This window comes from Mirounga angustirostris, unplaced genomic scaffold (genome assembly GCF_029215605.1).
Source record: "Mirounga angustirostris isolate CCGP_5_RB_7025 unplaced genomic scaffold, mMirAng1.0.hap1 SCAF_3, whole genome shotgun sequence".
NCBI lineage: Eukaryota > Metazoa > Chordata > Mammalia > Carnivora > Phocidae > Mirounga > Mirounga angustirostris.
This window is the reverse complement of record NW_026991711.1, coordinates 165,438,712-165,464,203: the sequence shown is the minus strand read 5'-3', so window position 1 is coordinate 165,464,203 and position 25,492 is coordinate 165,438,712. Positions and strand designations below refer to the sequence as shown.

The 25,492-nt window shown below is 38.9% G+C and overlaps 1 protein-coding gene across 5 annotated transcripts in view; it reads right to left on the bottom strand.

The window, feature by feature from the left end:
* PARD3B (par-3 family cell polarity regulator beta) overlaps window positions 1-25,492 on the bottom strand; it is a 1,000,807-nt gene that overhangs the window by 165,176 nt on the left and 810,139 nt on the right. The window lies entirely within an intron of this gene.

The window sequence follows — 25,492 nt, the reverse complement described above, 5'->3', positions numbered from 1 at the left end:
AATCATTAAAGATGTTGCCACTTTCATCTAATTTTTCTTTTTAAAATTTTTTGGCTAAGTATTTTAAAAGCAAATCCTAGTCATTTATTCTCTATATACTTCAGAAAACATATCACAAAAAATCACGAATGTTATATAACAATATTATCCACTTAAAAATTAACAATTATTCCTTAATGTCACCTAAATACCTAGTTCATAAACTAATCTCCCCAAGTGCCTAAAACATGCCCTCTTTCTCAGTGGATTTATTTGGATCGGGCTCCGAAAAACTATCTGCACTTTACATTTGGTTATGTCTCTTAAGTCTCATTTCCTGTAAAGAACTGTACTCTTTTTTCTTTTTTGCTTTTTAATTGTTCCATGCTCCTGAATTGTTGCAGAAACCAGGCCAATTGTCCTGTAGGTGGTCCCACATGCTGGATTTGTTTGCTCCTTTGTGGTGTGATTAAACTTATTCCTCCACTCCCCATATTTCCTGCTTATGAAGAGTAGTTCCAGGACCGCAATGCCCAGTAGGTCTTTCTGTGATGATGGAAATGTTCTGTATGTGTCCTGTTGAACACAGCAGCTCATGTGGCCACTGAGCACTCGAAATGTGGCTAGGGTGATGAAGGTACAAATTTTTAATTTTAATTAATTTAAATATAAATAATACATGTGACTGTGGCTATTGTACTGGACAGTGTCCCTGGAGACTTAGTTTCAGGCTCAACTTTTGGTGGGAAAGAGTACTGTGGTGGGTTGAGTGTTGGTCTCCCCCAAAGATGTGTCCACCGGGAGCCTGTTAATGTGACCTTATACTGAAGTGTGATTACCCTGACTTATACAGTACAGGGAAGGCAGAATACATGCTTAATTTTTTAATTGCTGATTTTTCTGAGTAAGGAGTTAGTGCCCTAGTAATTCCAATGGTGACCAATGATTTATTAAACATCTTTTGGGGGGAAATGAAAGGTTATGAATATGATTATGAGCTCATATTTTTTTTAATTTTTAATTATTTTTTTTTTTTTTGAGAGAGCATACATGAATGGAGGGGAGGGGCAGAGGGAGAGAGAGTCCTAAGCTGTCTCCATGCTCAGTGTGGAGCCCAATCTCATGAACCTGAGATCATGACCTGAGCCAAAACTGAGTCAGACACTTAACCAACTGAGCCACCCAGGCACCCCATGAACTCGTATTTTTTTTAAAAAAATATAGGGGCACCTAGGCAGCTCAGTTGTTTAAGCATCTGCCTTGGGCACAGGTCATGATCCCAGGCTCCTTGCTCTGCTGGGAGCCTGCTTCTCCCTCTCCTCCCTGCTTATACTCTCTCACTGTCTCTCTTTCTCTCTCTCTCAAATAAATAAATAAAATCTTAAAAACAAATACATACTTAGGGTTTTCAATCAATTGCATTCCTTACTCTTTTTCTTGCACACACTGTCCCATATTTAGTCACTGGAAACTGCTTCATGTTGGCTCCCTTGTCTTTTTGTCTTTGATAGCTTCTTTGCTTTTTGACAAATAAGTTGTCTCAGCTTCATGTTGAGTATCTCATGTTCCTATCTTGGAAGCAGTCATTTCACCCAGGAACTCTTCTGTCTAGTGGGAAGTAATATTCAGAGCACACAACCTGGCCTCTAGGAAGCTCACGGTCATTGGGTTATCATTGCTTCCATGCCTTTTCTATGATAGAGTTAGGAAATACATCTTTTCAAAAAAAAAAAAAAAATCGCAAGTTCATACTGTTCTTTCCAATTCAAATTTAACATTATGGAATCTCTACTTAACTTTTAAAAGTTTATATAAGTTTGTTTTCTTTAAATGAAAAATCTTGATTCTTAATACCCCTGACAAAATTATTTGTGTTATTATATATATATAATTTTAAATACATCGTCTTAAAAGAATGCCAATATTACTAAAAGACCATTGCATGAAGTTTAAGATGTTCATAGCTCCATGTTTTGTTAGAATATATTCCACTAAATAGGTAGAGTCAAAATGTTGTATTCTAATATTTTTTTAATTCTTTTTCCTGAGTCTACTAGGCAGTCAGTTTGTTTTACAGTTAGGTTGTTCTGGTTTGTTCTCAATTTTTAGCGACTGCCTTTTCTTTTTCTTCTGATTTTATTTCATTTGTTAAATATGTAAAACATTTACATTTCCAAATTCAACTATATACAACATACAGTTACATAGCTTTCAATAGTCTTCCCGATCCTAAGCAATATAACTATACTTATTTTTTCAAATGAAAGCAAACATGGTTATGTATCTGTGTTCCTTCTTTCTCACACATTTTCCCCTATATGTTGCTTTTTCCCATAGCAATGTTCAGAAGACAACTCCATATTAGTGAACAGAGATCTTTCTCATTTAAAAAATGTTTCATAATAGTCTACTCTGTGGAAACGCTTCTGTTTCTTTAATGAGTCCCATATTCTTGAATATTTGGGTATTTCCAATTTGTCATCATTAGAAATAATGCCATAATGACAAATCTTATGCAAAAGCAAGTCTTTATTTTCGCTATTGCCACTTTAGGATGAATTCACAGAAGCGGGATTGCGGGCTAAAAGAGAAACTCACATATAATACTCCTAGATGATGACAAATTTCCCTCTATGCTTGTTCTCTCTGTATTACCACTTGTAACGCAGGAGGATGTCTTCCTCCACCATGTCACCCACAGAACACATTGTTGAACTTCGGGATATTTGATAAACGTAGGTGAGAAGTGATGGTTCAGTGAAGTTTTAATTAGCCTTTCTCTTCTTGTGTGATGCTGAGTGTCTTTTCCTATGTTTAAGAGCCTTTTTCATTTCCTCTTCTGTGAGCTGTCCATATCTTTTGCTGATTTGTCTATCAGATTGTCATTTTCCCCCCTCAATTTTTCAAAGACCTTTGTATAGTAGTGATATTAGCACTTTCTCTGGGATATAGGTTGCGTGTCTTTTTGCGAGCTTGTCATTTGCCTTTCATGAGTCCACTTCAACATTACTGATCAGTGTTTCATATTTTCTACTTTACCCCCACAACCCTTATTAAATATTGTTACTTTTGCACGTTGTTTCCTGCTCGATTTGTCTCATGCAGAATGTATCAACAGTACAGTCCTGACTGACCCGACTTGCGCTGGGAAGATGCAGGGCGGACGTACTCTTTGTTGCTGCTGTGTGAACCCAAACAACAGAGACAGAGACGAATAGACAGGAGAAGAGGAGGTTTGCTGCCTATGGTGGTGACAGCAGTCAGGGTCAGAGAAGGTTTTTCAGGGGAGAGCTATGGGGTGAAAGAAGGAGTACCATTAAAAGAGATTATAAACTACCTGCTGTACAGCTTTCGTTTTTGACAGTGGAGATAATTTGTCCTGCTATCATTCCTGCTCTTATAATAGAAGCTGCAATTAGGTCACTACAATTATCCTTTGTTCCACTGACCAGGCCCAGCTTCTTCAGCTTTTCCTTGTGAATGCTGTTTCGAACCCGCAAGTGTACCTGGCCAATAACAATTACAGCTTATTATTGCTATTATTATTACTATTATTCTTCTCACCAGCCAATACAGAGTTATATTCAGCCTTTGTGATCAATGTTTCATCTTTTCAACAAAACTGTTTTAACTGTGTTAATATCTTTCGCCACTTTCTCATTCTTGCCTGGGCTTCTGTAACATTTTCTAAATGAGCCTCTTTGGTGCTGTCCATTTTTCTTGTCAGCCTCGACCAGACCTGATGTGGTAAGGGAACTAGATTGATGGGATAATTTATCATTCCTCTTGTAATGAATAAATAAATAAATAAAGTTCTGTAGAACAAATTTTATATTCTACAATACTGACATGCAAATTCTTTAATGCTGTTAATTGAATCTTTTTTTTTTTTAAAGACTTTATTTATTTATTTGAGACAGAGAGAATGAGAGACAGAGAGCATGAGAGGGAGGAGGGTCAGAGGGAGAAGCAGACTCCCTGCCGAGCAGGGAGCCCGATGCGGGACTCGATCCCGGGACTCCAGGATCATGACCTGAGCCGAAGGCAGTCGCTTAACCAACTGAGCCACCCAGGCGCCCAATTGAATCTTTTAAGTAGACTTTTTCTTCATGTTTTTCTCTTTGAATGCACACACATGTACCACACAGAGTCCCTCATGGTTTGCAGAATCCAATGATGCTATGCCTTGAGGCTATTATGCCCGAATAGCATGCATGAGTTTGTGCCCAGGGTTTGCCAAATGTCAGGAGGCAAAGGGCATACTGATGCTCATTAAAGCAGGTCGAGGCAATGAGGTTTGGGGAGGCTATGAGAGTCAGGTGTGGTCTCAGAACATTCTAATTCTGGAGCTCCCTGAGAGCTTACCTGCTTCTTTGTCCAGTGGGATGACCACAGAAAAGACTTCCATATCTTACGTGACCCAGAACCAACCGAGTTTCCCATATCAAATGGTCTTTGCCTATTTGACATTGAGTATATTTCATAGTATAAAATCATGGCAGTCATTTTCAATTCCTACTCATCAGTTACATTTTTTACAACGTCAAAGTGGCAAGACTCTTTAGTACCTTCCCACTACTACTAAATACTATCATTTCAAGAAACTTGCCCTTCAGTGAAGACTCTCCTATTATTGCAATTTACATTTACCCTAAATTTATACCTTTCCCAGACCCATTAAACTTTCTCTATTGCTAATGTACTGGGTTCCTGTAATTTGTATTCTTGTAATGTGAACAAATTTCTCAGAAATGCTTAGTAAACATCTTTAGCTTTCATTGGGAAATTAGCCCCAAAGAGGGGTCGGGGGGAGGGGGACAAATGACACGGTACTTACTATCTTCTCTGATAATGGTTCCCTTAGAGCAATTCTAGGCAGTGTCCCTACAAATGGTGTCATTAGGCAGTGAAGACATTAAGAGATCCTCCAGATTGCTGGCCAAAGTAACACTGAAGAAAGAGCTATGAGAATCTGCCTTTGAGCGGGCTCTGCTGGTTGGATAAACTTCATAATTTGTTAATATACTTGATACTTGATTCTTATTATTACTGGCATGTATACGTAGCAAAACTAGGCTGATTTATTCTTTATATCCCCCAGTTCCTATGTGTCCCCTATTTGTAGCGCTGTGGGAAGCAGAAGGGGAAGTAGGTTTTCTGTATTAAGATGATCAGGAATAGAGCACTTATCAATCCTCAGGACTGCTAGGAGTGATATCTGCAAAAATAAATGACTGGCCTTTGACATGGTGGTGGTTGTCATCATACGGGAAAGAATGAGGATAAATCCCTAATGTTGACTGCTTGGGGGGGTATTGTAAATCTACATAAACTTCCTGCAGAGGAAACAGGACAAATACAGAGAATAAAAGGAAACAAGCTACATTTCCTTTTCTTTCCCATCAAACTCTTCCTTTCCTTCCCCTTTGTCACCTGGAATTTCACACCTGGCCAGTGCTCTCCTGGACATGTCTTTGATCTTTGTCTCTAAAAGCTTGCTCACAATAAAAATGTGCTGAAACATGGGGAACGTGGACATCCACAAGGCAGATGCTGCTCCATTTCCTCTGTTTTCTCAGCCATGAGTGCCAGATTCCTCAAGGCTGTGAATGTCCACTCCTCAACTCGCAGAGCATCTTTAAAACAACTCTGGGCTTATGAAGAGCTCTAGAGGTACTACTGACCTCCACCGGGCTTGGGAAAACCATTTTAGGTTTGGAGGCATGATTATATCTCAGACGAGGATGAACACATGCTCTATACCTAATGTCTCCAGCCAACATGGGAGGGCCACACTCATTCTGAAAAGTCATGTTCCCTGCATGACGGAGAGTTTCAAAAGAAGCTGAAAATACAGTCTTTTCCCTCTTATCCTATTTATACAAGATACTTTAAACAGGTTAGTAAAAATATATTTTTTAAGATTTTATTTATTTATTTGAGAGAGAGAGAGTGAGGGAGAGCACAAGCAAGGGGAACTGCAAAGGGAGGAGGAGAAGCAAGTTCTCCACTCCGCTGAGCAGGAGTGCGGGACTCAATCCCAGGACCCCAGGATCATGACCTGAGCTGAAGGCAGACACTTAACCTACTGAGCCACGCAGGCACCCCTAAAAAGTATTTTATTCAACCACTATATTTTCTGCAGCGTTTATTAGGATTGTCATTTTTGAGTTTTTAAGATGTGACTTTGTCCTAGAGAAACTGTAGAATCTTCTCAAAAGTTCAGATACATGCCAAAAAATGGGGCCTGTCAGTCAGTTTGGTTTCTTTGGTTCCAACATTTACTGAGTATTCAGCAGGTACTAAGAACTGTGCTAGGTACATGAAAAGGCCAGGGACACTTGAACACCAGGTGTAAGGACCATCAGGTCTGCAAATTAAGACCTCCTCTCACGGGGCACCTGGGTGGCTCACTTGTTAAGCATCTGCCTTCAGCTCAGGTCATGATCCCAGGGTCCTGGGATCGAGCCCCGCATCGGGCTCTCTGCTCAGCGGGAAGCCTGCTTCTCCCTCTCCCACTCCCCCTGCTTGTGTTCCCTCTCTCGCTGTATCTCTCTCTGTCAAATAAATAAAATCTTAAAAAAAAAAAAAAAAAAAAAGACCTCCTCTCACTTCCAGAGGGGACAGGCCTGAGATGATCTGGTGCTAGGAGCATCCTTGTCATCTGATCCCCCACCATATACATGTTAAAGGCAGAGCACAGAAAAAGCCAATAAACCATCTGAGATGATCACCATCACGCAGCCATCAGAGAAGGTTTATGGTGATTCTTCCAAGGACTTCTGGGCAATTAGATAACAAGACAACTACTAGCAATGACCTCCTTCCTTATCAAGGGTGTTGAGGAGAAATGTTCAACCATAACCACTGGTTCCAACCTGGCTCTGTGGGGCTTTGAGGGAGGCTTTATAAAGAAGCATGTGCCGCATACACATGGTCTTGAGAATTACAGTGAGGGATTTTTATTTGCTATGATAGGCAATGGGTACTTGTCCATCGGACTTTAAAGTTTGATCTGCCCTCCTCTGTCCCTCCACAGGGACCATCAGACATTATGCCACACATATTCTTTTGAGTGCTCATTCTCAGCTCTGACCACAGCATTCCACTCTTGCCTCCTTCCTTCTTGGTCCATCTGGGATCCTTTGCTACAGGTTTTATTTATAATTAATATAGAAAATCTAGGGGTGACTGGGTGGCTCAGTTGGTTGAGTGTCCAACTCTTGATTTTGGTTAGGTCCTGATCTTAGGGTCGAGGGACGGAGCCCTGCTTCAGGCTCCGTGTTCAACGTGGAGTCTGCTTGAGATTCTCTCTCTCCCTCTGCCTCTCTCCCCGCTCATGCTCTCCCTCTCTCTATCTCTCTCTAAAATAAAGAAATAAAATCTTAAAAAAAAGAAAGAAAGAAAATCTCTTACCATTGTAAAGAGGCTTGGTTTACTTTTATGGGAACCATAAACTGCCAAAAGTGTAAAGTGTTGGGAAGAAGTTAGGGATTGGCATTTCTTATTGTGGTTAGCAAGGTACTACCGTGGTCTGGGTTTTAAGATGTGGGGAAACATGCTTCAATTCCCTCAATCATACCTGAGATTTAGATCTTTACTCGGGCTCCAGCTAGTAGCAGGAAAGAAGCATATAATTTAAAATGGAGGAAGGGTGTGGCTAGATATGTCCCTGCAGGGGATGCCTTTTTTTTTTTTTTAACTTTGCAACAGGTTTTTATTTTTGCTTTATATCTAGTACAGTGTTTGAAACCCAAAGAAATACATTTTCTCTTCAAATTTGGATGTGTATATAAATATCATTTGTCTGGACTCAGCACACTCAATGCCATGGTTTCTTGGCCTATGTCTGCTCTGAAATCATCAAGCTTTGTCCGTCTACCCAGGGGCCCTGAGAACACGTAAAATAGCCAGAGTCTATAGTTCTTAGAAAACTAAAAGCAAATTAATTTGGAAAGAATAAACCAACGGGAAAAAGTTTCGATTCACCTTCCTAGGGTCTTTAGATGGGAATCCAAGATGTTTTTGAAGGACATCCAGTCTGACCTCGGTGGATGGGACCTCATACCCACCTCCCACCCCTCCTTAGCTTCTTTAGTCATCAAAGGCAGTTCCCACAGAAGCTGGCTAAGAGAGACAATACCTAACTCCAGGGTCTGAGGGTTCTGGTAGAGGTGGACTCTTTTTAATGACATCTTTAAACAGCAGCCTGGATCAGCTCTTAAAGAATATAAGTTTAACTTGGGGCGCCTGGGTGGCTCAGTTGGTTAAGCGACTGCCTTCGGCTCGGGTCATGATCCTGGAGTCCCGGGATCAAGTCCCGCATCGGGCTCCCTGCTCAGCAGGGAATCTGCTTCTCCCTCTGACCCTCCTCCCTCTCATGCTCTCTGTCTCTCATTCTCTCTCTCAAATAAATAAATAAAATCTTAAAAAAAAAAAAAAGAAAGAATACAAGTTTAACTGCTTTTCTGTTGAAAACACTTCCATGTCTTCCTTTTACATGGAGGTAACATCCAATCTCCTTATTAGGACCCATGAGGCCATATCATCAGACACAAGTCCTCCATGACTTTGGTCAAGCCGTTCTCTGCCTCAGTGCTCAAACTCCTCTCAGGTGGCTTCATTTGCCTCAGGCTTGATTAGCACTTGCTGCTCTTTGTGCCTGAAACCCTCTGCCCCCAGGTGTTCCTGTGGCTGGCTCATAACTGTGCCCTGAGTCTCAGCATCTTAGACACCCTTCCCAGTGCCAATTCTCTATTGTTCTACTTTATTTTCTTCACAGTCTTCTCATTACCTGACTTTACTGCTTTCATTTATATCTGTTTACAGAATTGTAAGCTTCACAGGAACAGAGACCTCATTTGCCTTGTGTATTGATTTATCCAGCATGGTGCTTGGCACATGGTAGGCATTCAAAAATGTGATGAGGGAAGCAGAGGGAAGCAGGATCTGAGAGATCAGGCCATGTGACAATGGACACACAGAGGTTGGGGAGACGTACTCTGAAGATGGTGGAAGGAGCCATCAGCCAGGATTGTAGGCGGCTAAGGAAAGGGCAAGGAAATGGATTCTCCCCTAGAGCCTGTAGAAGGGATCAGCCTGGCCTATGCCTTGACTTCATCCCAATAAAACTGATTTCAGAACTATGGCCTCCAGAAATGTAATAGCATAAATATATGTTGTAGGCCACTAAGTCTGTGATAATTTGTTACGGTAGCAATGGGGAATTGATATGGGTGATGAAGGAATGGAATTGATGGTGGGACCTAAATCAAAGTGTTTTGGAATGGCCTACTTCTTTTCAGAGCCTGGGATGGTGTGTTCATGTTCATCTTTTCTGCAATGTAGAGATATAAGCAATGAAACCAACCTCACACCCAATGGCTCAGAAAGAGAAAAAGCAGGCCGATTTCTGGAGGCGTTTATACCGTGTGTCATAAGAAGATTAAGAATATGTATACTGTGGAAAGGGCTGAATGAGTGGCTCCACATGTCAAACATAACAAGTACACTGGAGACACTGCTGTGGGTTCAACACACACAAACTGGGCCTGGAAGCGGATGATCTGTAACACAAGAAATGACTCCGCAGAAGGAGAAACGTGGATTTCAAACAGATGATGTCGGGCCTTTCCTAAACAAAGGTATCTTCTTATCATCTCCCCAAAATACATTATACAGCACACATGTTCTTTTGCATTTTTAATAGAGCAAACTTGAAAATGAGCAGCAATCTTTTTATTTCCCCTCTTAGAAAATCTACAGTGACCTGCCGGCCAATCATACAGTAGAAGCATCCCAGAGGAGGTTCGTGGTTCATTAAAATAATCAGCATATTCCAATATGCATCCATCCCTGAAATAATAATAGTTCACTTTCAATAAATTAATTATGGTTTTAATGAGTGAAATTTACATTTGTATTTCTGTCTTGAGCTCTTCATGGGAGGCAACATCCTCGTCCTGACGGTTCCACTGAAGAAAGGCCTTTTCCGGACCAGACCAGCAGCTGTTGACAGAGATGCTAACATTCTGCTGTTGCAGAAATAGAGAAGTAGGATGGCGTGAGGGGCCAGAGGGGCCAAGCTCTGCCACTTTCTACTTTTGTGACCGTGGGCAAATAAGGTAACCTCTCTGTCACGTGTGAATGAGAAATAGGATAGTACCCATCTCGAAAAGAAGGTTAAAGAACTCAATACAGCTAAAGCAATCAGAAGAGTGTGGTTGGCACATAAAAAAACAATTGTCAACTGTAATACTTGTAATAGCTGGCTGACATAGGCGAGGGGAGCAAGAGAGGAGACAGATCTTTCGGCGGTCTTCCCATGCACACACAACTAGAGGCACTGAAAAGCACACACATAGTTCTGTTGGCTCCCTCACAGATCCACTTAGAATCCTACCGAGAGTAGACACTTGGAACAAATACTCTATAACCTGGAGTGGCCAGAACGCTCAGTAAACAGGGGGTGTTGCGGTTACTTGAATTTTCGGCATGACCGAGAGCAAAGCGGTAAATGCTTTTAGTTTGAATCTGCTGGTTGCGAAGCTTTCTGAAATATACTAATCCCTTCACTGGCACTAACTGAACTCACTAAACAGAATTTTGTTTAGAAGACTGAGGAACAGGCATCATTTCAAGACCATCGTTCTCAGCGCCAATATTTACCCTGTAATACTCAAGACACTGAAGAGTCACGACGGAGGAACCAGTTGACAGGTAGTCAACTGACCTGATCCACTTCAATCTACATTTCCTGAGTGCCTACCATGTGCATGGAACTGGGGAATGTGTCTTATTTTCTCCTGATTCTCCTCTCCCTTTTTTTCCCCCCTTAAGAGTGTTCAAAAGAATTACAAAAGAATCTGGTTAGCTGAGTCCCGATTAATGAAGTTTTGGTATAATTACTAACCTGAAAAAGTTTAAAGGGTAAGTGAATTGTATGGAATATGGAACTTGCTTTTGTAGGCAGTCTGAGTCCATTATACCCTTGGCCATACATTGGACAAAAGGGGGAAAATGTCTTTTTTTTCACTCTTGTTGGTTTCTTTAGTTTTTCAAAACATTTATAATAAAAGTTCAATTTGCTCTACCTTTTTTGATTATGATGCTATATTATCAGATAGATAGATAGATAGTAGACCTTATAAACATAGTACGTAACCCACCTATCAACAGAAATATTTGGGCAAAATTTTCCAGGCTACTAAAATTATTATAGTTGATAGTTAAAATATTTATTTATTTATTTATTTTTTAGTTTTTTTTAAAGATTTTATTTATTTATTTGAGACAGAGAGAATGAGAGACAGAGAGCATGAGAGGGAGGAGGGTCAGAGGGAGAAGCAGACTCCCTGCCGAGCAGGGAGCCCGATGCGGGACTCAATCCCGGGACTCCAGGATCATGACCTGAGCCGAAGGCAGTTGCTTAACCAACTGAGCCACCCAGGCGCCCGATAGTTAAATATTTAAAGAAATTTTTCAGTTTTCTGCAGAATAGGCAGTAATATAAACTTATGACCCAAAGTTATCTGCCTAACTAAACTGCTGTTTTCCCAGAAAGTTTTGCCCTAAACTTTTCAACTCTCTCCTTTGTCAGCTTTAGAGAAAGAAACTGTAACAGAAAGCACCCTGATTTCTTGGAAAATCCCTTGGTTTTCAAATAAATTTTTTTTCCCGATTCTTAAATTCCTCTCTAGTTAGCAGCAAAAATATCATATATTATTGATGGGATTAAGAATTTAAATTTTCAAAAGTCTCTTCAATTTGCTGCACAGTTAACTTGTACTTTTATAATTGATTTTAATGATTTCATTGCAAGTGTCTAGGAATATTGGATGATAAACGAGTTCTGTTCTACTGTCCCAGCTATAACACTAGTTTTTCATGGCTGTCTTCTCTGAGATCATATAGCATTTTTATATCCCATTACAGTATTTATCAGAGTTGAACTTTATTATAATTAGTTGTGTATTGGTCTCTCTCCTCTCTCTTAATCATGAGCTTGTTGAAGGCAAGGACTAGAATGTGTTTTACTTACCTTGCTATTTCCCCTAAGTGCCTAGCTGCCCAATTAATGTTTCCTGAATTATTGAAGAGTTCAGGCCAAAAATAATTAAAAAGTCAAAAGTGAATCATAGCAGAAAAGTATCTACCCCAAATCCTCTAAGAGGAAAATTTTCATATAACTTCAGTTTAACTTCAGATTCAAAGGCATAATGGTGTAGCTCAAGGAAAAAGATCCAGGGAGGTAAAATAGATTATGTTAGTTCTCTAGATGATGGAGAATATTAAAATTCATCAAAATACAGATCTTCTTACATGCTTGTAAGACTGAAATGGGGAGCTTTTCAACGAAGTGACCAAGTAAAGGTGACCTTTCATATGAGAAATGTGAAAAATCAAAAAGAAGAAAAGAATTAAAAAAAAAAAAAAGTAAGTAAATACAAGATGGCAAGGATTAGCAGTTTATCCAAACAAGTACTGCCAGTTAGAAAGAGACCTGCTTGTTAGATCTTCAAATGCACAGGAAGTAGGGGGGACTCCACAAAGGCCTCAGTTGAGGGCCACTCTAGAAGCCTGGCCTCCAGCCTACGTCCTGTCTGAATGGTACCTGAGACTGTCAAACACAGACCACATTCAGAACGATTCTGTGGTTCACTGGAAGGTAAAGGGGGCTGGATTGATCATCCAAGGAGGTCTCTGGCATGTGAGGATCAGGCTGGAAGATCAGGAAGAAGGGGTACAAAGAGATGCGCTCAATCAAATCTCTACAGGAAGGAAAGGCCACCTTGTACATAAAGATGACATGCCCCAGTGCCCTCTTAGCTGTTCTCCCTGAAATCAGGAGTTCACTTGTTCCCTTAGTTTGAAGGTCTTTGTCCAAGAGAATACATTGTTCACCTGGGGTTGGAAGTACAGTTTTAGGCTACTGATAGGAACTGCAAATTGCTTGATGATAAAGATCCCTTCTTCATCTCTTTAAAAAAATTCATCTCTCAGTCCTTAGAATCTAGTACAATACTTGAACACGGCAGGTACTTAACCGATTTTTTTTTTATGCATCAACAGTCCCTAAAGGGGGGTAGTTTATATAATACTAACCTTATTAGCGTGTTGCCTTCATTGAGCCGACCAGCTGTATTCACTTAACAAAATGAACAAATCTACTACCGTGTGTGCTGCCCAGCAGCAGGCCCAGGCCTTCAGCTGGCATTTCAGGGCTCAAGTGCAGGAGAGGGGGTGATGTCTTTCCCACAGGGTGTCCTGCTACCCCCACCCTGACATTTCCCTCCTTCTCTTTTCAACATCTCCCTCTTCCTCTAAGTACCCAATTCTCTTCATGAATATCCTTTTATATAGTATACAAACCAATGTTGTGCAATAGTTCATTTAAGTTTGAAAAATGCTACTTTTCCAATCAATCAAAGAATGGTTAGTAAATACCGGAGAGGGGGCCGAGAAGTGTAGTCCTGGGCACTATTAAACCTTCATGCAGATTACCTATGGAAGTAACTGTCAGTCTTGCCAAGACGCACACACACAGCTATGTGCAGGAGTCACTGGGTTACAGATATTCCCACAACCAGGAAAACATTCAGCCAGCTAAGTTCTCGTAATACTAGAAAGATGTCCTCAGGTGCCACAGAGCAACAAAATAAAACTTAAGCACTCTTCAGCTAGTCCCTGCCTGAAACCATCTTTAGATGGAACAATTCCTATGTCATCGATTATAAGGCAATGCAATAAATAAATAAATAAATAAATAAATAAATAAATAAATAGGATCATAAACATGTCTATAAGGTTTCATATGTTTCTGAATGCTCCAGAAAGTTGTAAACACCTACTACACTTTTTAATTTGTGATATTTGGAGACCTTCCTCAATTTTCCCTTCTTAATTGGCACGTTTTTAACAACATGTGTTCTTCTCTCCCACTAAGAAGCAAAATCTCTAAATATATCTCTGATAACTTAAATTTCCATCTTGATTCATACATCACATCAGTTTATTATGTCACAATGTTTTTTCTTTAAACTTAGGCAGAGGCAAGCTATGTGAGCTACGGTAGTGTGAACCACGGTAATTGATATTGGCAGGAGGTTATTTTGGATTGATCAATGAGGGTTGCATGACTAGCTCCAGTAGAGTGTTTATTTCCTCGAAATATTTTTCATTTGATGATGTAAATTGGTCATTGATATTAGGTATCTGTTTTTATCTTAAGTCATACATATTTGAGGCAAGGAATATTTTAGCATAATGTCAGTTTTCTTGGCATTGAATTTTTGTTTGCTGGTAAAAATAATTATGCTTCCTTAGTAACTGCCCATTTCTTAACATTTATAAAATGTTCTGGTTTCATTTAGTACCTTTCTTTGTGAGGCCTTACTTGTCCAGTCTTTGAAATTGGCGAGGTATATTGACAACGATTATGAATAGAATTGACGGTTAAAAACTAGAAGAATTGGGCGCCTGGGTGGCTCAGTTGTTAAGCGTCTGCCTTCGGCTCAGGTCATGATCCCAGGGTCCTGGGATGGAGTCCCGCATCAGGCTCCCTGCTCGGCGGGAAGCCTGCTTCTCCCTCTCCCTCCCCAACTCCCCTTATTTGTGTTCCCTCTCTTGCTGTGTCTCTCTCTGTCAAATAAATAAAATCTTAAAAAAAAAAACAACTAGAAGAATTACATCTAGTTTTTAATCTGTATAAAAGAAGGAACATATTCAGTTTGGGTTTAATGATGTCAAAAGCAGCCCACTATATTACTGAAGCATTTTGTTAAAGCTGGGATCTTGTTTTTCCATACTGGAATATTTAATGTTTATTGCAGAATTTTTAAAAATATGTATTCACTTATGTGAGTGTTAACAAAATGCAGCTTTGAAATTCAAAAGTCCAACTAGTAAATTATCCTCCTTTGACTTTCTTATTACATCCACTATGACCAGATTAAAAACATATGAATTACACACTATACATTGCCTTGACTCAGTGATTTTTTTCTTAAACAAAGTCAATTCATTAAAACATCCTTTGATGCTCATTCAGCTAAAACTTCATACTTTTTTGCAAAGACACATTTGATCTGAAAATATTTTTAAATGTCTGGAATATATATATTTTTAGCACTTGAAACTTTCTCTGGCCATCACAGCTTCTATTAGACACTGGGAAACATTTTAGGATTATTGAACAAATATCAATTATGTCTGTGTCCTTAGTGTCTATCTGAATTGGAAATGTGCCATCTTTTACATCTTCACTAATAGAATTTTTAATTAGCTGTTGATACTGTCAATAATAGAGTTCACTATTATTTTAAAATATGGTTTGTCTAAACAACTCCTTACTACTCATTTGTTCTTTAGTTTTTAAACCTGGTGCTTATTATTATAATCAGGGTAATTTTTAAACAGAGCACAATACTTCCAAAAACAGGCAAGAATTTTAGGCAAGATATTTTAATACATATTTACTAATTATTTTCTCACTGATTACTAGGAGTTTATCAATTTTTAAAATTACATAAGTAACTATTTTAAACCTGATATTATTTTACATGTTTAAGTCAACCCACAACTTTACTAAATATCTTCTCTTTACTGAGATGTAAGGAAATGAAATAAGTAGAAGTTACAATCTATGCCTCAAGAGAGTTAGGATCTAGACAAGAAAAAAAGACCCATGAAATTGCAGGAGAGCATATAATAAGGAATTATAAGATAAAGACACTAATTTAATGCCAATATGGACTCCTAACTACAGACTAGGATTTTAGTGACACTGCCTCCCTGAGAGAGTAGCTCTATGGCATCTGGTATATTACAAATGGCTGTTGTCATTTTTCATGAACCTCCATTTCCATTATAGTTTTTTATGCTCGCCCCTGAAATATAATCTGCACAGTGAATTCTGATTGAACTGGCTCAACATGCAACACAGAAAAAATCCTCCTTTGCTGGAGAACAAGCCAAGGACAGAGTGTCTCATGTATACAATCAAATGCAGCATTCCCTATAAAGGCAAATCTTTCATTTTAGAAGGTTGCCATGAACGGTACTTAAAAATAATTTCAGGGGCACCTGGGTGGCTCAGTCGGTTGAGCACCCAACTCTTAGTTTCAGCTCAGTTAGTGATCTCGGGGTCATGATCTTGGGGTCGTGAGATCGAGCCCCACGTCAGGCTCCTCGCTCAGTGGGGAGTCTGCTTGAGATTCTCTCCCTCTTCCTTTGCCCCCCACCCCACTCCCTCTCTCTTTCTCTCAAATAACTAAATCTTAAAAAAAAAAAAAGTTCAACTGGTTAAATTTATGCCACTGGAAGAGGATGAGGACAAAAGCCCAATCAAAATACCCCCAAACTCTCTAGGTCCATAGCATTTCCATTTGTTTGTGAAATGGATGAATTGCATTCATTTTCACTTACTTACTTGTCTCTCAGGATCTGGTTCAGTGAGGGAAAACAGGTGTTGATAGTTCTGATGGGCTGGCCACTATGCCTCAACGATCCATTTCTACTGTTCTACTGTCTGTTACAAATGATCTCATGCTTCTTGACACCATTTCATAGCTCAGGGGAAAGTGTTATTTTTCTAACTAAATAGCTTTGTTGACCATTGATTTAGCCTATCCTGCCTGTTGGTTCCATTCCAGTAATTATTCACTTGAGAAATAAAATTAGAATCACTGCAGTACATTCATTCATTCACCCATTATTCAACAATTACTTATTGAATGCCTACTCTGTGAAACATAATTTATTAGGTGCCGAGAGAAATAGAACAACAGTTATGATGTGGTCCTTGACTCAAGGAAATTACAAGCTAGTAAGGGAGAGAGAGCATGTTTGTCATCATGAACATCTACAATTCAATGCAGCAAAGTAACAGTAACAATAACAACAATGGGTATCTACTATGTGCCAAGCACGGCTCTACATGCTCTAAGTATTTCGTCATGTGTAAATTTCACAGGAGCTCTGAAGCTAGACATTATTTCTCCTTTTTAAAAAAGTTTTCCAGATGAGCAAGCTGGGGCTCAGAAGGTTTTGGCAAAACATGCACAGTCACACCCCTAGTACAGAAAAGCATCAGGCTTTCAATCCAATGTTATTTGATATTAATACTCATTCTCTTCCAAATAACTACTATCTCTAAGAAAAATGGTAAGTTCATCATTTATTGAGTGTCTCTATGCCTGACACTATTCTGAATGCTTCATGCCAGTGTCTCATTGAATCTTCATAACAGTATAAGATGCTGTGATGGTTATATAGCCATTTTGCAGGCAACAAAACCAAAGATTACCAAAATTAAGTAGCTTAACCCAGGTTATTGAGTGGAAGAATTTTCTTCTAACTCAGGTAGTTTGAGAAGGTGTAATGGAAGAAGTGAGGGTTTACTGACTTTCTAGTGATTTGGACCAACTGAGGCAGGGGGAGGGTAGACAAGTACAAGGGAAACCACATCAGGAATGACAGAGAGATGAGAAAGTGCTCTGATCATCTCAAAAAGAGTGAACATTCCAGAGTGGCTGAGTATATGGGTCATCTGGGCCAGGAGTAGAAATTATGATTGGAAAACGAGGCTCTACTCAGATATCAGCCAAGGAGTTTCGATTGTCTGCAGTAGGCAATAGAGAGCCATTGAAAGTTTTGGAGAGAGGAATGATCAAAGCTATTATCATTAATCCACTTTCCCCAACCTGTCACATTGAATAATCTCTGCTTCAAGAAGTCATGATTTCACAAATTATTATTTGTTAAGTTCCTCCAAGAACATGAATGCTTACAGCTTCAATCTAAACAGCCAATTGTTATCACTGCTGTTTTTTGTTTGTTTGTTTTTTGTAAGGTTCTTTTTAAGTGACCTCTTGGAAAAGCAAGCGTTTGTGCCATAGCCTCTTTAACTCTCAATACTAAAATCAAGCAAAGGGCACAAAGCACAATGAGGCAGGAGTCTGAGCCGGGGAAAGGGGTCAGATTCCTCTGGACATCAATCTGAGCCGAAGGCTCTCTTCAAGTTCTTTTTCTACAGCATATAAGTTCCATTGAACCAAGTATATCTATATCTCTGATCGGCATAAATCCAGTGAATTACCAAAGTTTTTTTTTATTACGTTGAATATATTTTTATGTGTATATTAAAGCCAAACATCCAGATCAACAGAATTTAGAGCTTCTTTCCAAGTGTTTATCAGAGTAGGCATTCTAAACATTTCAATGGGATCACTGTGGGGAGGTTAGTATAATTCCTTGTCTGAATGCATTTCAACAACACTGCAATTGAATGCAATAATATAATATGTCACTCCAGGGTGCTTAAATATAAGAGTATCCTTTTAAAACACCTTTTTAAAGAGCTGGTGTACTTTAATCTTAGAAGTTTGTCTAAACGACTCTTGGAAAGCATGCCAGTCAAGTGATTTCATTTTATGTATTAATCCAGCTCGGCTGACAAGTAGTTGCTAATACAGCACTTCTAACATTGATTCAAATTCCATAAAGGGATTTTGGCTCATAAAAAATGCTGGCATGGCATCAGGATTTAGGTGTTCCTATCTCTTCTCTATTGGAATACAGTAATGTGCCAAATTTTGCCGGTGACCACAAGCATTCTGAGAAGGTGAGTGTTACAAAGATCAAATAAATGTATAGATATTAAAGCCACCTGCATCTCCCCTGGGTCTCACTCCCTCATCCCTCTAAATAAAAGGCAAATTTGGAAAGATGGACACTGAATGAGGGGTGGTAGGTGTGCCTTTCCCCCCCATCTCCCACCCCTCTGTTTTTAATTCTTATTCTAGGAAGAGAGGTGATCCTTACCCCAACACAAGCATCAATAGTAATTACTGTAGTAATCTCTTAATTACAATAGTAATCTCTTTTCATTTACTGAGATGATTAGTACTATGAAAAACAAAAATCTGACAGCTTCTTTCTGTTGGCCTAAAATGAGAACATGACCTTGTCCTGGGAAACAACCATCTAGTAATATTTTTCATAACTTCCATGCAGTGATGATCTAATAAGAATCTAAAAGTAATTAACTGGATCTCTTTTAGCCAACGAAAGCCTTATTCAAATACACATTTTTATCAGGATTCTAAGGGAGCCATAAATTGGGGCATTTTGAAAAACTGGGATCTAATCCAGTCCATGATCTGACGAGGGTTCAGTGGTAATAATAAATTGGGACTATTAAGACCGGGAACCATTCCAACATTTTATTTTGCCCACACCACAGGACGTAGCAAATTCTACTGCAAAAGACAGGGATATTCAGTGAGGAGTAAAACCATGCTGAATTAATCATTTGTATGTAATCATGCCAAAACATGGGTGTTTTCAACAGTTTAAATAGTGCCAAAGTTTAAGTTCAGTAAATAATTAATTATAGAGAGTCTCTTGGCAAATTAAAGAAAACAACCTTCTGGTTCTTTAATAAAATATGCACTCTTTTTAGGATACGATAATGACAATCCTATCAATTCATTTGTTGCTCTATGTATTTAGGAGTGCCCTATTTATGTAGGGTGCAGCTAAAATATTAATTCAGAACCGACTTTCCTTTCCCTTCTTAGAATACAGTAAGCATCTTCATTTCTCAGGATGAACATATGCTGGACAAACTCTAGCCTTATTCTGGTTTTCATTTCAATTTCCAGTAACATAAAAATCTCCCATAATTAAATAAAATGCTGAGAGCTTGGGAATAGATTTTCACCCACTTGTATTCTGAAACTATAAATGGTTTCTGAATGTTTTTATTTCTCTAAGATGAATTTCGTTTATGTGGGGAACTTGCAGCTGCATAATTAAATCTTGGTTTGCCAAATATCAAAAACACATGTATTGATTTAAACTGAGGGAACGGGCCACAAGCAGCTCAGCTGATAAGGCAAAGGAGAAGCCTCTGCAGCTCTTGGAAGGCTTCCTGAAGGCAAGAAAACTAAGAACCCTCAAGTCAGACACTGAAACCAATCAGCTTGCCTAAATCTCAGCCCCACTCTCACTTAGAGCATTCCGTGCAGGCCAGCTGTTGAAAACAAGAGCCATATGTTTTCATGCTCCTCAGTCCTGAAGCTGGGGAGGCTGCCTCTTTGCCCCTCATCTCCTCATTTATCCTGCTAAGATTCTAGTAAGATCTACAAAAACACGTTTCATTCACACAGCAAATGAACTCCCTTGCAAAATAAACTTTGACATGGTATAAGAGTAATACAAGATCTTAGAGCACAAACTCGTATGTTTTTGAACTACACCTGCCCTCCCCTATTTTAGGAAGCAGTTTCATTTAGCGAAATTTCATTTCAGGGTCAGTAATATGGAACTTTAATGGGAGGCAGCCTTTTGGTGTAAATGGAGATGTTTCCCCCAGTACAGTAATCCTACATAAATGAGGGGGACACTTACTTTTCTTTAAGCAATCTCCACCTGACTTCTGAGAAGGTATTAACAATACAAGTACAACATGCATGCAGGTAGGTTCTTTGTAGGTACAAGAATCTGGTTAATTTCACACTCTGGAGCCAGTTACACATGTGAGTTAAAGTCTTAGAATTCAACAACAATACATTTACTGATTTGTTAAGACAATCTCTTGCTTTCAGCTCACCATACTAATTTATATAATCAGAATATTTGGAAAATGTTAATTTAATTTAGCTTGATTAAAAAATTCTAGGGGAAATAATCTTTGAATATAATATTGGATTCATCCTTCTAGCAATGGATACAGGCATTTGGAACTAATGTTTTATTATGGCCAATCTCACTGAAGCATGAACTAAATGATGAGTTTATTTAAAACAGGGCTTTGCTGCAATGGGCTGTTTGACTTGTGTCAGGAGAGGATACATGCTCAGCTCAGGAAATCAAATATGAGACTAAGAAAAGCCTTGCATGCAATTTTGAGCAAGAAACTTGGGCTTCTCCACTCAGATAAGAATAGGGCATACACTACCATGAAGCATTGCTATGGCAAATTCAAGAAAGGCCGTTCTAGGCAATTCAAAGTAAATGCTTCTATACTTGAACATATTTATTTCTTAGACCCTGAGATCTGGGGAAAACCATAGAGATCCCCTAAGGACAAATGCAGCATTAGTGATACACAACATGATTTTAGGTGATATGTGGCTGAATGTAGATAATTACATTAACTTCTGTGGTTTTGCATCTATATAATATTTTATTTATTTGAATATATAAATACAAATAAGACAATGAAGGTAATATATCAATGACTGAAGTTGATGAAACTCTGATCTAGTCCAATATTTTCCTGATGCACTAATCCTTTCTCACTGTAATCATCAGCTTCTTATTAGACATTTTCCAGTGTCCACAAACTCACTCTCATGTGACATTCTAATTGTTAGGATATTTTCCCTTCTATTTAGCTGAAGACTACCTCTCTTAAAATGACTCCCTATTAGTATCTTCAAGAAAATAAATGAATGGATGAATAAGCAAAGAGAGAGAGAGAAAGAATAGATGCTATAAAATGCATTTAATTCCTCTTTTATGTGAAAATTCTTTGATTATGTGCCATCAACTAAGTCTTACCTCTAAGACTATGTATGCCCAGGTCCTTCAACATTTTTCAAAAGACAGGATTTAGTTGGTGCTATTTTGTGTGTGTGAGAGAGAGGCAACGGGATATTTGAAGTGTGGTCAGAGTAGTATAAAGCTGGAATTATTGTTTCTTCCTTCATTTTGCACATGAACTTCCAGTAATGTAGCCTAGGACTGGATTTTTTGGCAGGCACATCCTCATGTTGACTCATGCTAAACTTTACCCTCAACTAAAACCATCAGGCAGTTTTTTCATATATTTGGTATTAAGTCAAACCTTCCACATCCTGTGTTTGTACAGTTCGGTTTTGGACCTAAAATCAAGACTTTACATTTATTCCTATTAAGTTTCTTTATGTTTGATTCAATCCATTGTTCCAGATGATTCTGTCATCAATACATTATCAACACCTGCAGATTTTTGGCATTTACAATCTGATCAACAGCACTGATGCCAATGCTCAGCAGGCCAGAGTTAAAAATAAATTTTGAAGAAAAACTTTTTCTTGCAAGTTTATATTGATGGACTATTCATTAGCAAGCTTTGGGTACAGTTTCTTGAATAGCTAGTAATCCTTCTAGGGTTATGTCATCTGGTGTACATTTTTCTGTGTTATCCACAGGATATCATGAGACAAGGAGCTTCTAATGTCCAGGAGAGTACCCTTACTTGTGAAGTCCAGAGGCTACAACAGGGGTTTTCAGCCTACACACTGTTGGCAGTTTCAGTGAGATGACTCACTGTTAGGGGCAGGAGTATCTTGTGCATTGTAAATGGTCTGGCTGCATTCCTGGGCTCTACCTAGCACCTGGCAATTCCCTTCCCGTGCTTGTTCCTCCTTCGAAGTTGTGACAATAAAAAATGTCTCCAGATACAGCCAAATGTTTCTTTGGGAGCAAAATTGTCCCTCCCTGAGAACCACTGGAGGGCTCTGCATTCCTCCAATTTAATCTTATAATTCCATGATTTTTTTTTTTAAGATTTTATTTATTTATTTGACAGAGAGAGACACAGTGAGAGAGGGAACACAAGCAGGGGGAGTGGGAGAGGGAGAAGCAGGCTTCCCGCGGAGCAGGGAGCCCGATGTGGGGCTCGATCCCAGGACCCTGAGATCATGACCTGAGCCGAAGGTAGACGCTTAACTGACTGAGCCACCCAGGCGTCCCATAATTCCATAATTCTTATGGCTTTTTTTTTTTTTTACCTTTTCATAGCTATAGCTATGAACATGTTATTCATATATAGCACCACAACAATTCTTTATCAGGAGTTAAATATGTAGATACATTAAAATGAGATATGGAAATCATAAGAAAAATAATGGGAGGAATGAAGAGGGATAATATAATCCTAAAATTTGGAGTTGAGGTTAAATTAATCCTCGGGTAAAACAGTTACAAGGAAATTGAACCTTCTAACAGGAACTATATGATTTAAGAGGTCATCTATCAGGACTTTTATATCTGGATGCTCATCAAAGTATTATTTGAAAGAGTGAAAAATGGAAACAGACTAAATGTTTGACAACAGAAGATAAGTAAGTATACTGTAGTATATTGATCTCACAGAATATTAGACAGTCATCAAAATGGCATATTTTCAAAACATTAATGACATGGGGAAATGCTCACAACATAATGCTGTTGAAAAAGTGAGACATTATACATGCAGCATGGATATCAAGTTTCAAAGAAAATATATACATAGTAAAAAGATCATAAGAATATTAATAATTGTTATGGAATTATGCATGATAATGTTAGTCTTCTTTATGCTTTTTTATGTCTCCAAAATTTTCTTAATGAATTTACTGTATTTGTAAGTGTTGTGTGCATGGGTGGTACTGGGGGTAAGCAATCCAAATACTCTTAGGTGGGTAAGCACTGGCAAGGGTTTCTTTCTTGTTGGCAAAAAAATATGCCAGTAAGGTAGGCTACTTCAGAGAGGGCACATGAGAAAGATGACAATATTTTTAGACTGGCTTGTTCAATCCTCTTGGGAAAAAAAATCGGTGTGTCATTTTTCATAAGATAAGGATTGTTTAATGTTTCAACCAAATCCTGTCCCTTCACATCAAGGGTTCTCAGACTTTAAAATACTGAGGAATTATGTTGGGCTTGCCTATTAAATACAGGTTCCTGGGCTCCAAATCCCAAGATTCTGATTCTGCAAGTCTGGTGTGGGACTCGAGCTTATTTTCAACAAGCTCTCCGTGTGACTTTTTTTGATGCAGGTGGTCTATGGACTACACTTTGAGAAACACAGAGGAAGTCATATGGTTTGACTTGGATGAATCTTTCTTTATTTAGCCTTTATTTTGGATAATTTCTTCCTGGTTATACAGTAAATAGAGTTGGTATAAACCCTCAGTGGTATGTTGATTAACTGGCTTTTTGAAAAAACAAACTCAACTTACTGCATTTGCCCATTTCTATGATGTAAATACTCCCACCATGACCAATGACAATCCACCAGTGGTTTAACAACCAGCTCCCAAAATTCTTCTCACAAGCTGATACGAGCTGGCTCCAGCACTATACAATATATTTTATTTAAGTACTTTAAATCCTTTGAAGAAGGGATAAGTGAATGAAACGCTATTATATCTGTGACAGCTAGGATGAAACAAATAAGCAACAGGACAGCTTGAATCACCTTAAGGTAACAAATTCTAAAGGCATTAGGAAAAAAGACCACTTGGTGAACTTTTATACACTGTTTCTTATTTTATTCTATTTTTTTTCCCATGGCCATGTCACAAAGAATGATACACTCACTGAGTTCTTTAAGGGTTGTGAGCTGGTTTCCTATGGATGACGGAGAGCCAAGAAATGGGACTCTAGGTTTGGGAGGAATGCCAAATGCTGAGTCTCCACCTCTACCCTCCGTGGCCCTCTGCTTCCGAGCTGCTGAAATGCTCTTGGTCATTAATTCTAGAGCACCCAACCATAAAATCAACTCCTCCAGCTTCTTCCTCTCTCACAGGATTGAGACAACATTGTCTCTAGGAAACCCATCTCAGATGTGTTTTACGTGTTCATGTGTGGGAAGTGGCCTAAGTAGAGGCTAATAGTACAGTTCTTTCAATATTTTGACCAGACATATTTTAAGAAAATTGGACCTGAAGCCTATATAGCCAGCTGAGGTGAATTTACAGCCCTGCTTTTAAGAACAAAACTCCCTCAGGCACCTGCTTCCTTAAGGCAACACCAGAAAGGAAATGAACTCTTGCTTAAAGACAACCCACCTTATTTTATGGGTTATCAATTTTCTAGCTGGCACACAGTTCCCTAGCTACTAAGAGAAAAGCCTCCCAACCCCAAGCAAGTATTGAGCTACAAAAAATGTGAAGTCTGCATTCTAGCAAACAGCCCAGTTTCCTGAAGACGAGGCAAGGCTGTGGTGCCTCAGTAAGTGAAGTCAGGGGAGCAGCAAAGATCTATGATGTGGGCTCACCACATAGATGTCTTTGTCAATAAGCAAGTGACAAGTTGGACAAATGTGACTTCATGCATGGTGAAGTCAGAATCAAGTACTTAAAATGATATGCTAGTTTTGTCATAATCTCAGTCTTTCTCCAAGCTCCATTTAGTTACGAAGGTGAAGAACTTTCAGGAGAAATATGAATATTCAATTACATGTTTCAAAATCAGACATTTACACATCGACTTGGGGTAAGTGCCAGAGTTAACCTCAAAGATAAGTGAAGGGCCTCTTGTCCAAATGGAACATGAAGCTCCTCAAACAGGAGAATTCAGCCCTTGCAAACTGTCATTATTTCAGTAAATGAAACCGGCCCTTTAACAGATGGGCGACATACTTTGCAACTTGCTGATAGCCTAATAAAAGACACAGGCTTTTTAAAAATGAAGGACATGGACTTCTCAAATTACACCCCCCAAATGGATTTAGCAGAATAAAATTAAGAAGGCATAC